The following is a 14,084-nucleotide window of genomic DNA, read 5'->3' as shown; positions in this document are numbered from 1 at the left end:
TGATTAACTTTTCAACCTAAGAGCGGAGGTCCCTGAGACCATCAAGGGAGAAGAGTGGAGAGCAGGACCCTACCCAGAGAAGCAGTGATGCCTGAGATGGAGGCAGAGACGATGACGTGGAGAGATGGAAGTGTTGGGGACTTTAGACACAGGAGGAAGAGGGGCTGTGTGCTGATGACCAGGGGGCAGGCTTGCAATGTATTCCCTTTGGTTGGTTGATGATGCATGGATGGGATTGTAACCAAAGCAATGAAATGATATACTATAGGATGAATGTAAAACTAATGTTCTCTCATGTAAACTATCACATAATTCACAATAAAGTTTTTTTTTTTAAATCAATCATTTGAAGACTTTCTATGTGGCACTGTATACTTCACACCCCATTTTGACAACCCTAGAACTCAGGTGGTTAGAGAACAGGAAAGAGCTTCAGAGTCTGCCATCTGGTCATCACCAGGAACACATTATGCTCATGGAAAATGGAACCAAACATCAAATCCACTGCTATTGATTGAGTCAATTCCAACTCCTAGAGACTTAATAGGACAGAGCAGAAGTAGAAGTGCTGAGCCTGTAATGTCTACAAAAGCTGACTGCCACATCTTTCTCCTGAAGCTGAGAATGACCAAAACTTTTGATTACTGGTAGAGTGTTTAGCCACTGCACCATGAAGGCTGTGCCATAAACCAGAAATTTCTAGTTTATTATGGCCAGAAAATCACAGCTTTTACTGTAGTTCCAGCATGTCTGACTTCCTCTGGCTTCATGAGGGGGAAGAAGAATCAAACTCACATCAGCACAAGGCTGATGCCTATGTGGCAGAGGTCAGACATGCTTTGACCCTTCAACTTACTTTATCCTAGTCTGACACCAAGCATCCCTCCTCCCATGGCACTCCCTACTGCACAGCTGGGTTCAACAATCCACTGCAGTGATCACACAGACAATACTCATGATTATGTGGCTTGTTGTTGTTATTGTTGTTAAGTGTTGTCAAGTCACTTCTGACTCATGGTGGTGGTGGTTATGTGCTGTGGAGTTGGTGCCAACTCATAATGACCCTGCGTAGGGTTTCTGAGGCTGTAAATATTTACATGAGCAGAAAGCCTCATCTTTCTTCCACAGAGCAGCTGGTAGCTTCAAAGTGCTGACCTTGAAGTTAGTAGTCTGACTCGTAACCCACTACACTAACCTGGTATAGGGTTTCTGAGGAGCAGCTGTTGGCTTTGAACAGCTGGTTAGCAGTCCAGTGCCTAGCCTATAACGCTATACCAGGACTCCATGGGTTTGTTGGAGAAGTGACTTCAGGATCAGATACAATGCAGTATGCAACAGAAACACCTGTTCTCCGCTATCTTGCAGGCATGCCTTGTTCTTGTGTTTGGCCTCTCAGCCTCTACTCTTCCTAGGCAAGTGTTCCAATGCTCCTGTCTATAAATGTTCGAAGAGCACAGTCTGCAAACCAGCTTCCTGCCCATAGACACTCAGTTTTACTCAGTCCACAGGCTGGGAAGCCTGCAAATGGGCAGGCTCTACCTCCACTTTTCCAGGTAGAGATCTCAAGCTCTCCTCATGGCTCTTCTTTCTTGAGGGTCCTAGGATCATCTTTTCCTGCTTCTGAGATGGTCCTATAATGATTATCCATATGAACCTTGACTGGCGTGATCAGTGCCTCTGTTTTCAGTAAATTCCTCACCCCTATCTATCATCTTCTGCCTACCTCTGAACCCTTCAGGGAGAGGTGTGGGATGCAAAGCCAGAGAGAGGGCAGAAACTAGCTACCTGACTGGGACCTTTAGAAAGAGCTGTCGTGAGTGGCCCAGGTACCCTCTCATGCGTTTGTAGGTTCTTTTAAGACCCTGTGGAGCTGCAGTGATGCATTCATTGCTCCTGCGGCCCACACCTAAAGTCCCACCCCTAGCTTCTAATTTTGTGGATAGAGCACCTGACACACACACATGTCAAACCTACTCCCAGGTCTGTGCTCATCTATGCTGGAAGGCAGACCTTTTGCCCTTAAAATAAGTTTGAAGATAATCCAGCTCTGTTTCCACTGTGCCCATCTGGCCCTGTGAAACGTGACTCCGTGGTGGATATGGAGGTGGTATGTAGGCTCAGACCTCTGCAGCACTCCTTTCCCTCAGCTGTCAGGAACTGGAACAGCTGGCACTCCTCTCGTGAACATTTCCCAGCTCTGTGCCTTTCCAACTCCAAGAAATCCACCCAAATGCTCTGGGACTACCACCTTTTAGTTTCCCCCTCCCCACTTGACTTGAAGAATGGAAGTTCCTAGGACTCCAGGGCACCTTTCTCCCAAGTACCTTCACTACTAACACCTAAAATGAATCACTTGGAGGTGAGTGATGGGTTCAGAAAAGCAGAAATCTTGGGGTTTTATATAGTCAGTAAGTTTTGCCCAGAGAGTCCAGCACCCTTCTTTAAAACACAGGTATTTTTGCCACTGAATTTTTTCCTTTGGGGACCTCTGCTGTGCCTAACCCAAGAAAAGTACCGTATGACTTTGCTGTTATTCGTAATAAAAGCCAAGCCTATAATTTGTGTAGGGGGTTCCCAGGATGTCACTAAGCAGTGTGGTTCATGTGGATGGGGAAGGCAGCCCATGCCCAGCTTGCACAACTGAACTGGCAGCCTGTGATTTATGTTCATGAGACCATCTAATGCATCTCTTGTTGTGAGTCAATTACAGCTGTGTGAAGAGTAGAACTGACTGTTCCAGGCCTAGCTCCCAAAGTGTCTCTGGGTGGTTTGAACTACCAACCTTTCAGCTAGTAGTTAAGCACTTAACCAGAGCCACTGAGGGACTCTTTTCATATATTTAGCAATAGTAATTGTGGACAAGCATCACTACCATTTGTTTAGAATATGCCAGTATCCAGTAGAACCAGTTTCTTTCAAGTTAGCTTTGACTCATGGTGAGCCCATGTGAGTCAGAGTAGAAGTGTGTTCCACAGCATTTCAATGACTGGGTTTTTTTTTTTTGGAAGTGTATTGCCAGGACTTTCTTCTGAGACACTTCTGGTGGACTGACTCACCAACCTTTTGAGTTAGCTGTTGCAGACCGTGTAGACCCGGTCAGGAGTTTGAGGCCCTGTGGGCCCGAGTGTTGCAGACCATACAGGGCGCAGGCTCTGAGGAACAGACTCTAGCCACCTGGCAGTCATAGCAAGCTGTTTTTTATCTTAGTATCCAGTTAGGTTTGTTATTAATTGCTTACATGGAGCCCTGATGGCCACAGATAAATGTGATATTTTCCTAAAAGCCAAGACTGTAAAATTCCAAACAGGCAAAGTTCTTCCCTCAAAGAATTCAGTCAAAGTAAAATGGGTGGCTCCCCGGTTCTTTGTTCTAAGGACAATAGGACTGCCTTGCCTAAAGGTTTCCAGGTGCAGCCCATTCACCTAGGTGCCTCGCTTCTTCCTGCAAACCTGGCCCAGGCAGCCAACACAATGGGAATCCTCCCAATCCTCCTTCTCCTTCCCCCATTTGAGGCTAGGTGCTAAAAGGTATGTTAATTAAGCTTGAGAAACCAAGTTGCGGTTGTGACATTCGAACCTGCGAAGTACAATGTGAAGGTGCCTGAATGTCTGGAAAATTACGTATGTTAGCTGTACCTTGTCTTAGTCCCACCCAGCTTTGTGCAAAGTACCTCCCCTAAATAAAACGGAGGCGCAGGCCGACCCAGGTGTGCATTACAGCTTGGAGGGCATGCAGTACAGTTTGCACAGCAGTGTGTTGCTGCCTGCAGAGGCCACGATGCCTGTGGTCCAAAGTCTGCCCACCGGTGATGCATCCACTCTGGTTTCGGGGTGTCTCTTTGTCTCTCTTGTTGTGTCTCTGTGTCTCTTTTGCTATCCCTATCGCCGCCAGATATCCCCTCCTCGTGAACCAAACATCTGTGTCGAGGCAGGTCCCCGACAGTTAGCGGCCAAGTACACTGATTGTTTGTACCACCTAGGCAGTCTGCCATATAATAAACATTCAAAAAAGGCTGACAATTACTATACTTACTTAGTTATACATATATAGATTTCTTAGAAACTTTTGTAGGTGGATATCACCCCACTTGTTAGGGTTATTGTTCCACAGATATTCAGTCCTTCCCCTTCCCATTGTAATCATCCCATTCCATTGATGCGGAATGTGGACTTCTGTCTAGACTTGGTGAATGGGATATTTGCAGACACAACATACATAGGTGTGCTGACCCACTTGGGTTCCTTATTACCACAAGAAGATGGCCCAGGAGGCCGGTAGGTCTCAGTAGAGTGAGAGATGTGTGGAGCAGAATCCCCCAGCCAAACCACATGCTCATTGCTTGATGCCATTGAGTCATGGGATGGATTGCAATGCAGCAATAACTGCCTGACACACGGTCTTTTGATATTGGTAGTTGCCTCAAGCCAGCCTTGCGTCAGCCTCCAACTTCCGGTGAGTCCAGGCAGGAGGGAATGAAGTTCTGCTTTTCTGGACCATACCTATGATTGAGCAGTGGACCTTTGTGATCCAGACGGTTTTTTATTTGGTGACTTTTGGAAGTAGACTGTGAGGCCTCTCTTCCTAGCCCATCTTAGCCTGGAATTTCTGCTGACCCCTAGCACAGGCCTCCCCTGTCAGCCTATGGTGCCTGTCCCAGCACTCAGGCCTGGGTCTTTCATATGGATGCTGAGTTTTCTACCACAGACCCACCAATGCCACACGTAATCTCTATCTAAACATTTTATTGGGCTTTAGGTGAAAGTTTACATAGCAAATTCTATTTCTAATTAGTAGCCCATTCACAAATTGTTCTGTGACACATTATAATCCCCACAGTGTGTCAGTGGTCTCCCATTTCCTCTCTGGGTTCCTCCTTTCCATTCATCCAGATTCCCTGTCCCTCCCTACCTTTTCATCTTTAGTTTTGGGCAAATGTTGCCCTTTTGGTTTCACCTAGTTGAATATTCTAAAGAGCGTGTTCTTCATGTTTGGTATTATTTTTTTAATAGTCTCCTTAGTACTGCAGGATAAGGCACTGGACCAAGAGGTCAGTTTGAACTGCAAGGTCAGTGGTTTAAACTCCCCAGCCACACCTTGAAAGCCCTATACCAGGCGGCTTTGAGTCAGAACCAACTCTGTGGCACTTAACCACAACTAACAATTAGTTTGCTGACAGATGGCCTCTGAGATTGTCTTGTGTTTCAAATTAGAAGGTTGTCTCACGGCTATAGCCGCAGGGGTTCCAATGTCTTTCCAACCAGTATGTCTGGTTTGTTTGTTTGTTTACTTTAAATTTAGTCCTAAATTTTGTACCCATTCTAACTGGGACCTTCTCTTGGGTTCTTGGTTAGTGTGGTTGATAGTGGTAGCCAGGCACCATCTAGTTGTTCTGGTCTCAGATTAGAGAAGGCTGGAATTCATGCCACATAATCTCACCAGCTGCTCCTTGGAAACCCTATACAGGGTTGCTATGGGTCGGATTTGACTCGGCAGCACTTAACAACAACATTCAATTGAAGACTTCAGGCAAAATTTCAGAGGAGGAATAATATAAACCTTTAGGGGAACAGGTATCAAGGAGAAAGTAAAAATCAAAACAAAAAAACCCCACAACTTAATCTCTAGTATTGTTGTTGTTAAGTGCTGTCAAGTCAGTTCTGACCCATAGCGACCTGTATAGGGTTTCTGGTGAGCGACTGGTGAGCTTGAATCATCAACCTTAAGGTTCAAACCAACTTTGCAGTCCAGTGCATTAACCCACAGTGCCACACCAGAAGTTCAATCTTTAGTATAGCCTTTAGCAAAGTGTCCTGGTAGCTCATTGGTTAAGCACTTAGCTACTAACCAAAAGGCTGGAGGTTCGAACCCCTGAGCCACTTCATGGCAAAAAAGACCTGGCAATGTGGTCCTTGAAAGCCCTAGAGGGCAGTTCTACTCTGACAAAACGGGTTGCTAGGAGTCAGAATTGACTTGATGGTACAACAACAAGGCCCTTTCCTAAACCTCTGGCAGTGTGGGAGCTGCAAAAGAGCATTACTGGCTGCTATTGTTCTAGATCAACCGTGAAGGTGAGCATTACTCACCTTAAATAAAAGACCTAAGTCATTGTAGGAGCTCACCAAGTGCAGCAAGGTCTCTTACCCACTGGTTTTCCTGCAGAGCCTTTTGCAATGTTCTACTGTCCTGCTGGACGTCCTGATGTGTGGCTCTGTAGGACAAGCACTGGACGGCAAGGTTGGTTTGAACCACAAGGTCAGTGATTGCAACCCAGCAGCTGCTCCACAGAAACCCTATTACAACATCGCTATGAATCAGAACCAACTCAGTGGCACTTAACAACAACCACACTGTCCTCCCAAGTCCCTCACCTAAAGGTGAGGGAACCCCACTTCCCTAATTCTTGTACTGCCTCTGGGAGATTTGTTTATAGAGGAATGTATTCCAGAGTTTGAGAAAATAAACATGGCTTATGAATTGTAGCAAAGCTAGTTTTGGATGGCTACAATTTGCCTATTTCAAAATCAGATCCATGTGTGGACAAGACAAAGCTTGCAATTCTTGGCTAAGACAGAGTACATGCCAAGTTTAAGTGCCAAAAAACAAAAAACATTGCTTCTGGGATAGTTGACCCAAATACAAAATAGAATAAAAACGTTATTGTTATTTGAACCTGGTGGCTCAAGTTTTCTTTAACATGCATGGACTTTGGAGTCACACAGACTTGGGTTCAAATCCCATTTCTGCTACTTATTAGCAATGGGATTTTAATATACTCTGATTCTCAGTTTGAAAATCTGTACAGTGGTGAAAATAATATCTACATCACAGCGTGGCTGTGAGGATCTAATAAGAGAATAAGTATATATGGTCCTAAATCAAGCAAGGTCCATAGTTGGTGTTGTTAAGTGCCACTAAGTCAGTTCTGACTTATAGATACCCTATGTAGAGTTTCCAAAAGTGGCTATTGGGTTTGAAGTGTCGACCTGGCGGTTACCAGTCCAGTGCTTATCCTATAGTGCCACACCAGGGCTCAAGGGCCATGGTTGCTGTTGTTGTTAAGTGCCGTCCAGTCAGTTCCGATGCATAGTGACCCTGTATAGGGTTTCCAAGGAACAGCTAGCTGGTGGGTTTGAATCATTAACCTTGAGGTTAGCAGTCCAGTGTTTACCCTACAGTGCCATACCAGGACTCTAAGGTCCATGGCAGGTCCTCTAAATTATAAATGTGGTAAATTCTATTGCCTTTATCTCCCTGCATAGACATAGTGGTAGTGGTGGTGGTGTGCTGGCGAGTCAGTTCTGACTCATAGCAACCCTGCATAGGGTTTCTGAGGCGTAAATCTTTACGGGAGCAGAAAGCCTCATTTTTCTCCTGCGGAACGACTGGCAGTTTCAAACTGCTGACCTTGAGGTTAGCAGACCAATTTATAACCACTATGCTACCAGAACTCCTTGCATAGACATTTGTTGTTGTTGTTAAATGCCATCGAGTCGATTCCTACCCATAGCGACCTTGTATAGCGTTTCCAAGGAGCAGCTGATGAGCTTGAACCGCCAACCTTGTTGTTCAAACGGCTTTGCAGTCTGGCGCACTAACCCACATAGGTGCTGATAAACAGAGATATAAAGGGGTCTTCAAAAAGTTTGTGAGAAAATTCCATTATTATCATTATTTTAAAATTTGAGAAAAGAGTTTAATCTCTTGAAATTATTTAATCTTGGTAGAAGCTATTAAAGTCACAAAAATTACAAATACATTAATGAAAATCATTAGCCTACTGAAAACAAAACAAAACAGAAAAAAAAGTAAAATATTTAAAAATCAACTCTTTGGAAATATTTTATGCAAACAATTTGGTGAATTTACAATATTTGTCCTTTTGTGATTGTCTGATATCACTCACCATCATGTCCTCCAGATTCATGGTGTAAGGTGTTTCACAAATTCACCATTATCCTTTAACTTGGCTGTTTTTTGTGTGTATGATGCCACTGGTTTCTCTGTTCCATAGAATCTTCTATGCTGGGTTAATTTTGTTTGTGGGTTTTCATGTCATTTTCTTCAATGCTGTTGTTTTAATGTCTATTAAATCTTTGATTTTATATTTATGAGGTTTATTCATTTTCTTTGAGTTTGTTGTTATTGTTTATTAAGTGCCGTTGAGTCAGTTCAGATTTAAAGAGTGTGGAGAACAAGAGAACCACACATTCTGCACCATCAGACCACCAACTGTATTCAATGGTACTCACAAAAGTCCATGATGTCCATGCCGAACCAGGCCAGCCAACAGTTCATCCTTCTGACTCCTCTTCATTGGCCCTGTTCAGCTTCTTCTCCTAGTCAGTATTGAACCTGCTTCTCTATCCTTTCCTCTGAAGCTCAGGGTTTCTCAGGATTATTGTGTTTCATTTGGTTGTCATATCTTTCTTGTGGAGGGTCTGTGTAGCATGTCTACTAGTAAAAATCCTCCCCTGTGTTTTAATTCAATCTTTTCACCAACTCTTTGAAGATCCCTCATATACTTGTCATTGATCTCAGCAGAGTCCTTCTTCTATCACCCATCTTTGTCCTGGCATATGGGAAAGGATGCAGCAGAGATATGAATGGGGAGGTTGGAAGAGAGTGGACAGTGTAAATTGTTGCCGTTAACTCAATTCAGACTCATGTCTACCCGATATGCAGAATAGAATTACTGCATAGAGTTTTCAAACCTGTGACCTTTGAGAGGCAGATTGCTAAACCTGTCTTCTGAGGTACCTCTGGATGGTTTTGAATAGGCAACCTTTCAGGTAGTAATTAAGCCCTTAATTGTTTGTGCCACCCAGGGACTCCTAGACAAAGTGAAAACTAGGTTGCAAAAGACTCATGCAAACACTAGGGAAACATTTTGTTTTTTCTTTGATGAGCTGTAGAGTGTTTTCTCCTCTTGAGAAGGGTGAGGAAGTGATGATTCTGAGGAGGAAGAAGGAAGTGTGAAGCTTCCCTATCTAAAACAAAAGGCACAATGAAGGGGTGTTGAAGTGGTTTGAGGAGACTAGAAAAATGGCTCAGGTGGAAAGAGCCTGAAGCTGTCCACTGGGGCTGAGCCAGGAGAGCAGGAGAGAAGGAGGAGAAAATGGAGGAGAGACAGAGTGAACCTGGTTAGCTGTAACAGGAATGTATCCTCTGTGTCAGGGCACCTCAGATAACAGTGACAGCTGACATTTACAGAGCACTTACAAGGCTTTTTATCAAGTCACTAAATCTGTATTACAACCTTACTTCTTATTGTAAAGTGCTGTGGAGTTGGTTCCAATTTGTAGCAACCCTGTATAATGTTTCCAAGGCTTTTAAAAATCTTTACAGGTGAAGAAAGCCTCATCTTTCTTCCTCAGAGTGTTTGGTGGGCTCAAACTGCCAACCTTGTGATTTGGTGCCCAGTGCTTTGCCTGGGATGTTGTGGAAGCCACAATGTGGTTACTATGATTACCTTCTGCTAGGCCTAGCTCCGTACTTAGCTCCACCAGTCTTATCTCCTGGTGTTCACAGTCCTGCCCAGTTCCCTCCTACACTGAATTAGGGTTGCTGCAGACCCTGATACTTGCCAGTGGCCCTACCAATGAAGGTCATGCTGTTACAGCACAGCCTTGGCGCCCCTTCGCACAAACTGTGGTGTCTGCCCTTCTGTTATAGGCCACAGACACTGAGACACTCCAGCCTTACCTGCGGTCTTGAACCAGATGGTGTGGAAGACTAGGCATGATTTGGGTTGCAAAGAAGGGAGGTGAGGGACGAAACCAGCCCCTAACCACATCACTCTTCCTATTGACAGGAAATCAAGGAGAAAATGCCTTCTGTTCTACCAGGATGAGTCAAAAATTATTCGCACTCTGTAGAATTTATTTTAATCAACTTTTAGAAGAGACAGATGCATCATTTTGGAACATAATCTTCTTGTTTTTCTATACAGTTTGCCCATCTGTCAACAAGCTTTCATATTGCCTTATTTAGAAATGTTTTAGGCTGAGCTGTGAGCCATGAATGCACCACTATCTTCACTTCTTCATCAGAGGTGAATCTTCATCCTCAAAGGGCTGCTTTCAGGGTACCAAACAGATCAAAGTTGGATGGAACAAGATCAGAACTACAGGGAGGACGCTTTAACACCTCCAAATGAAGTTTTTGCAGTGTCAACAGTGTGGGCAGAGGTGTGTGGACATGTTTGGTCATGCAAGATCACAATGCCCTTGGATAGCAGTCCTCTGCATTTAATGCCAAATTTAGGCTTCAGCTCTTCAGTGAGCATCTCACTGTAAAGAACACTGTTGATTGTTGAACCTCTTTCCTGATAGTATTCCAATACTGGCCCTTAAGGATCCCAGAAAATGTAAGCACCAATTTTCCAGATGATGGTGGCCTACTGAACATTTTCTTAGTCGGCGATTGAGGATGTTTCTCTTCCCAACTCTGCCATTTACTCTCAGGCTCATAATGATGAATCCATATCTTGTCAATAGTAACAATTTTTTAAAAGAAACTTTTACCTTCCTTTGGGTATCAGTTCAAATTTTGTTTGCAGATGTGCAAACACTTCTGTTTATGCTTTTCCATGAGTTGTTTTGGTATCCATCTTGCACAAACTTTTCAAAACCCAAGTTTGTCATGGATGATTTCACAGGCAGAGCCATGAATGATTTGCAAATGATTTGTCATATAACTCCACTGTCACTTGTCTATTTGACAGAATCATTTCACATGCACATTCAATGTTGTCACCAGCCATGGACATAGATGGGCACATGTGGATAATTTTTTACTCACCCTAGTATAATGAAAAATATGAAATATAAAGGGTAACTCCCACCAGAAGAGAGCAGGAGGCACTGACTTGAATTTACATTCAGACTAAAGTTTTCTGAGAGCTGATTTCTGAGCAGGGAGAGTCAAAGGCTGGGGCTCGGGGTGGAGGAAGGGGATCGGAAGACCCACAGAAGGAGGAAAAGGCAGGCAGACGGGGAAGACTTGGTTTAATCAAACAAACAATAGTTCCTTCAACTAGTCCCGTCTGGCAGAACTCTGAAGTCCATCTTTGTAAATCTCTAGATTTCAGCTGGGACAATGCTTGACAAGCGACTAAGAGAGGAAGTGGGTGGGTGGGGGGAGTTGGATTCATTTATCAGACACTGATTTGCCAGAAAAGGAAGTGGGGGTGTCAGGAGCATTATTTCCACTTCCTGGTTACATATTCATACATGGAACAACAGAAACCTAATAGGGCAAGGCAATAAAATAGGCGACCACCCAAGAAGGTAGCACACCCAATGCATTTCAGAATGGAGTAAGGACTAGTAGTATTTTTAAGGGCCTCCAGAGAGCAGCAGCATTCAGCTGCCACTTCAAATCCAAAAAATAATAAAGGTACCACAAGAATTAGTGTTTTTTAAAAAGTCAGCTCCAAAAAGATTGAACATAACCTCTCTGCCTTTCAGTAAAATTAAATAGATTGTAGCATATTCAGACAATGGGATATGGTACTATATAATTACTAAAGAAACTTGGTGGTTTTTTATGTATTGCTGTGGAGAGATCACTAAGATACATGTTGAAAAATAGGCATACAGTCTAGGTAATATGCTACTTACGATACGAAATATCTTTTGCTACATTTGTATAAAGCAATAACATGTATGTCTTAGTTATCTAGTGCAGCTATTACAGAAATACCTTTAAGTGTGTGGCTTTAACAAACAGAAATTTATTTTCTCACAGTTTAGGCTAAAAGCCTGAATTCAGGATGTAGGCTCTAGGGTAAAGCTTTCTCCCTCTGTTGGCTCTAGAGGAAGGTCCTTATCTCTTCAAGCTTCTACTCCTGGGAGATCTTCATGTGACTTTGCATCTCTTTTCCCTGCTCTACTTCTGCTCACTTGTTAATCTCTTTTACATCTCAAAGCAGATTGAGGCAAGACATACCCTTCACTAATCCTGTCCTGTTAACATGCATGATGGCTTTCAAACGTTTGTGGGAAAATGGAATGGAAAGATCATGGAATTTCTCCACAGCCATTTTGAAGCCCTCTTATATCAAAGACACTGCATTCCCAAATGGGATTATTACCACAGATCTGTTGTTGTTGTTGTTAGTTGCTGTCAAGTTGGTTCCAACTCATCAGCTGCTCCTCGGAAACCCTATATAGGGTTGCAATGAGTTAGAACTGACTGGAAGGCATAACAACATTGGGTTTCCAAGGAGTGACTGGTGGGTTTGAACCGCTGACCTACAGTGCCACACCAGGACTCCATCACACATCTAGAGATTTATACTATACAACACATAATTTTAGGGGACACAATTCAATTCATTACACATATATGTTCTTGCATATCCACAGAGTTTATCTAGAATGATGGAGAAAGATGAAACTTTCTGCTCCCATAAAGATTTACTGCCTTAGACACCTTATACAGGGTTGCTATGAGTTGGAATCCACTTGACGACACTCCACTACCAACACCACCACCATCTCTAGAACACACATGAATGTGCATGATCAATTCAAAATAATATGGTGATGGTTGAACAACATGATGAACATATTTAATGTTACTGAACTGTACATGTGAAGATTGTTAAAATGGCAAATGTTTTGTTAGCTGTATATGTTGTTGTTGTTAAATGCTATCAAGTCAGTTCTGACTCATAGTGACTTGTGTAAGGTTTCCAAAGGGCAACTAGTGGATTTGAACCACTGACCTTTCAATTAGCAGTCTAGAGCTTATCCTTAAATGCCAAAAAGTATTACTACTAGGGTTCTAGTTCATACATGCACAGGTTTATTTCAAACAAAACATGTTTAATCATGTCTCTGTGAGTGAATGGATGCAGACAAGTTCTTCCTATAATATACTTGTCTTCGTCCCTTCAAGGTACTTTGAAAACACAGGTCCAATAAAAAAGTGACTTCCCAAGGGATCTGCTGAGCCAGTTAGATTCCAGGCAGAGAGGTCATCTCAGGAGGTTATGGGGATTGTTTTTGGGAATTCCAAAAGCGTACTCTTAATAGATTTTCTCAAAGAGTGCAGAATGATCAAAGGGACTTACTATGGAGATGCTTTAAGAAAATTTAAAACTGTATCCATGAGAAAAAGGCCAGGAAAGTTGCACTAAGGAATTGTTTTCCATCACAACCATGCACCTCCTCATTCTTTGAGGGGAGCAAGGGTTGCCCCAAGAGAATGTCATTGGGGAATCTTACCCCATCCACCCTACAGCCAGGATCCTGCCCATTCGGACTTCTTTTTGTAGCCTAAACTCAATGAACATTGAAAAGGAACATGATTTGAGTCCGTGGATACCCAAACTGCTCTTTTGCTGTGATGCAAATCAAAGAGTGCAGAATTCTTCAGGGGAGGGTAAGATACATGCAAACACTGCTTTAGAAGTGGAAAAACAGGGAGGCTATGTTGAGAAACACATTATTTATATTTTTGTTTAATAAGCATTTCTATAACTTTGTAGCAATACTTTTTGCTACAAAAAAAATTATCCTAATTTTTACCACATTAATTAATAATAACAACGTTGTTAAAAGACAAGACAGTGATTCTCCTGGGGTTGGGGGGATAGTAATTAAAAGAGGATACCAAAAGGGCTTTGGGGGATTGATTTCTTGACCTGGATACTGGTTTTCAGATGTGGCTTGTTGTCAAAGCATCTATATGTACAAGTAGTGCATTTTTCCATTTGTATGTTATGCCCCAAATATTTTTCAAAAAGGACATGGAATGGGAGTGTGTTGTGGAGTCAGTTCCAACTCACAGTGACCCTGTACAGGATTTCTGAGGCTGTATATCTTTACATGAGCAGAAAGTTTCATCTTTCTCCCGCAGAACAGCTGGCAGTTTTGAACTGCTGACCTTGAGGTTAGCAGACCAATTTGTAACCACTGTGCTACCAGAGCTCCTCAAAAAGGACATAATATTTCAAATTTAAAAAATTTAAAACCAAGTCCAGATACCAGGCAATCTGAAAGGTCCTCCATCCCATTTCTAACAGGATTAGCCCCAACCGTTACTCACACACTCAATTCAGAAATGAAAGTTTACCT

The 14,084-nt window shown here is 42.9% G+C and overlaps 1 pseudogene; it reads right to left on the bottom strand.

The window, feature by feature from the left end:
- Nucleotides 1–7,924, bottom strand: part of LOC102830973 — a 49,214-nt pseudogene extending 41,290 nt beyond the window's left edge.
- Nucleotides 7,925–14,084: the final 6,160 nt, after the last annotated feature.

This window comes from Chrysochloris asiatica, unplaced genomic scaffold (assembly GCF_000296735.1).
Source record: "Chrysochloris asiatica unplaced genomic scaffold, ChrAsi1.0 scaffold00052, whole genome shotgun sequence".
Taxonomy (NCBI): Eukaryota; Metazoa; Chordata; class Mammalia; order Afrosoricida; family Chrysochloridae; genus Chrysochloris; species Chrysochloris asiatica.
The sequence above is the reverse complement of the archived record's forward strand: the minus strand, read 5'-3'. Positions and strand labels throughout refer to the sequence as shown.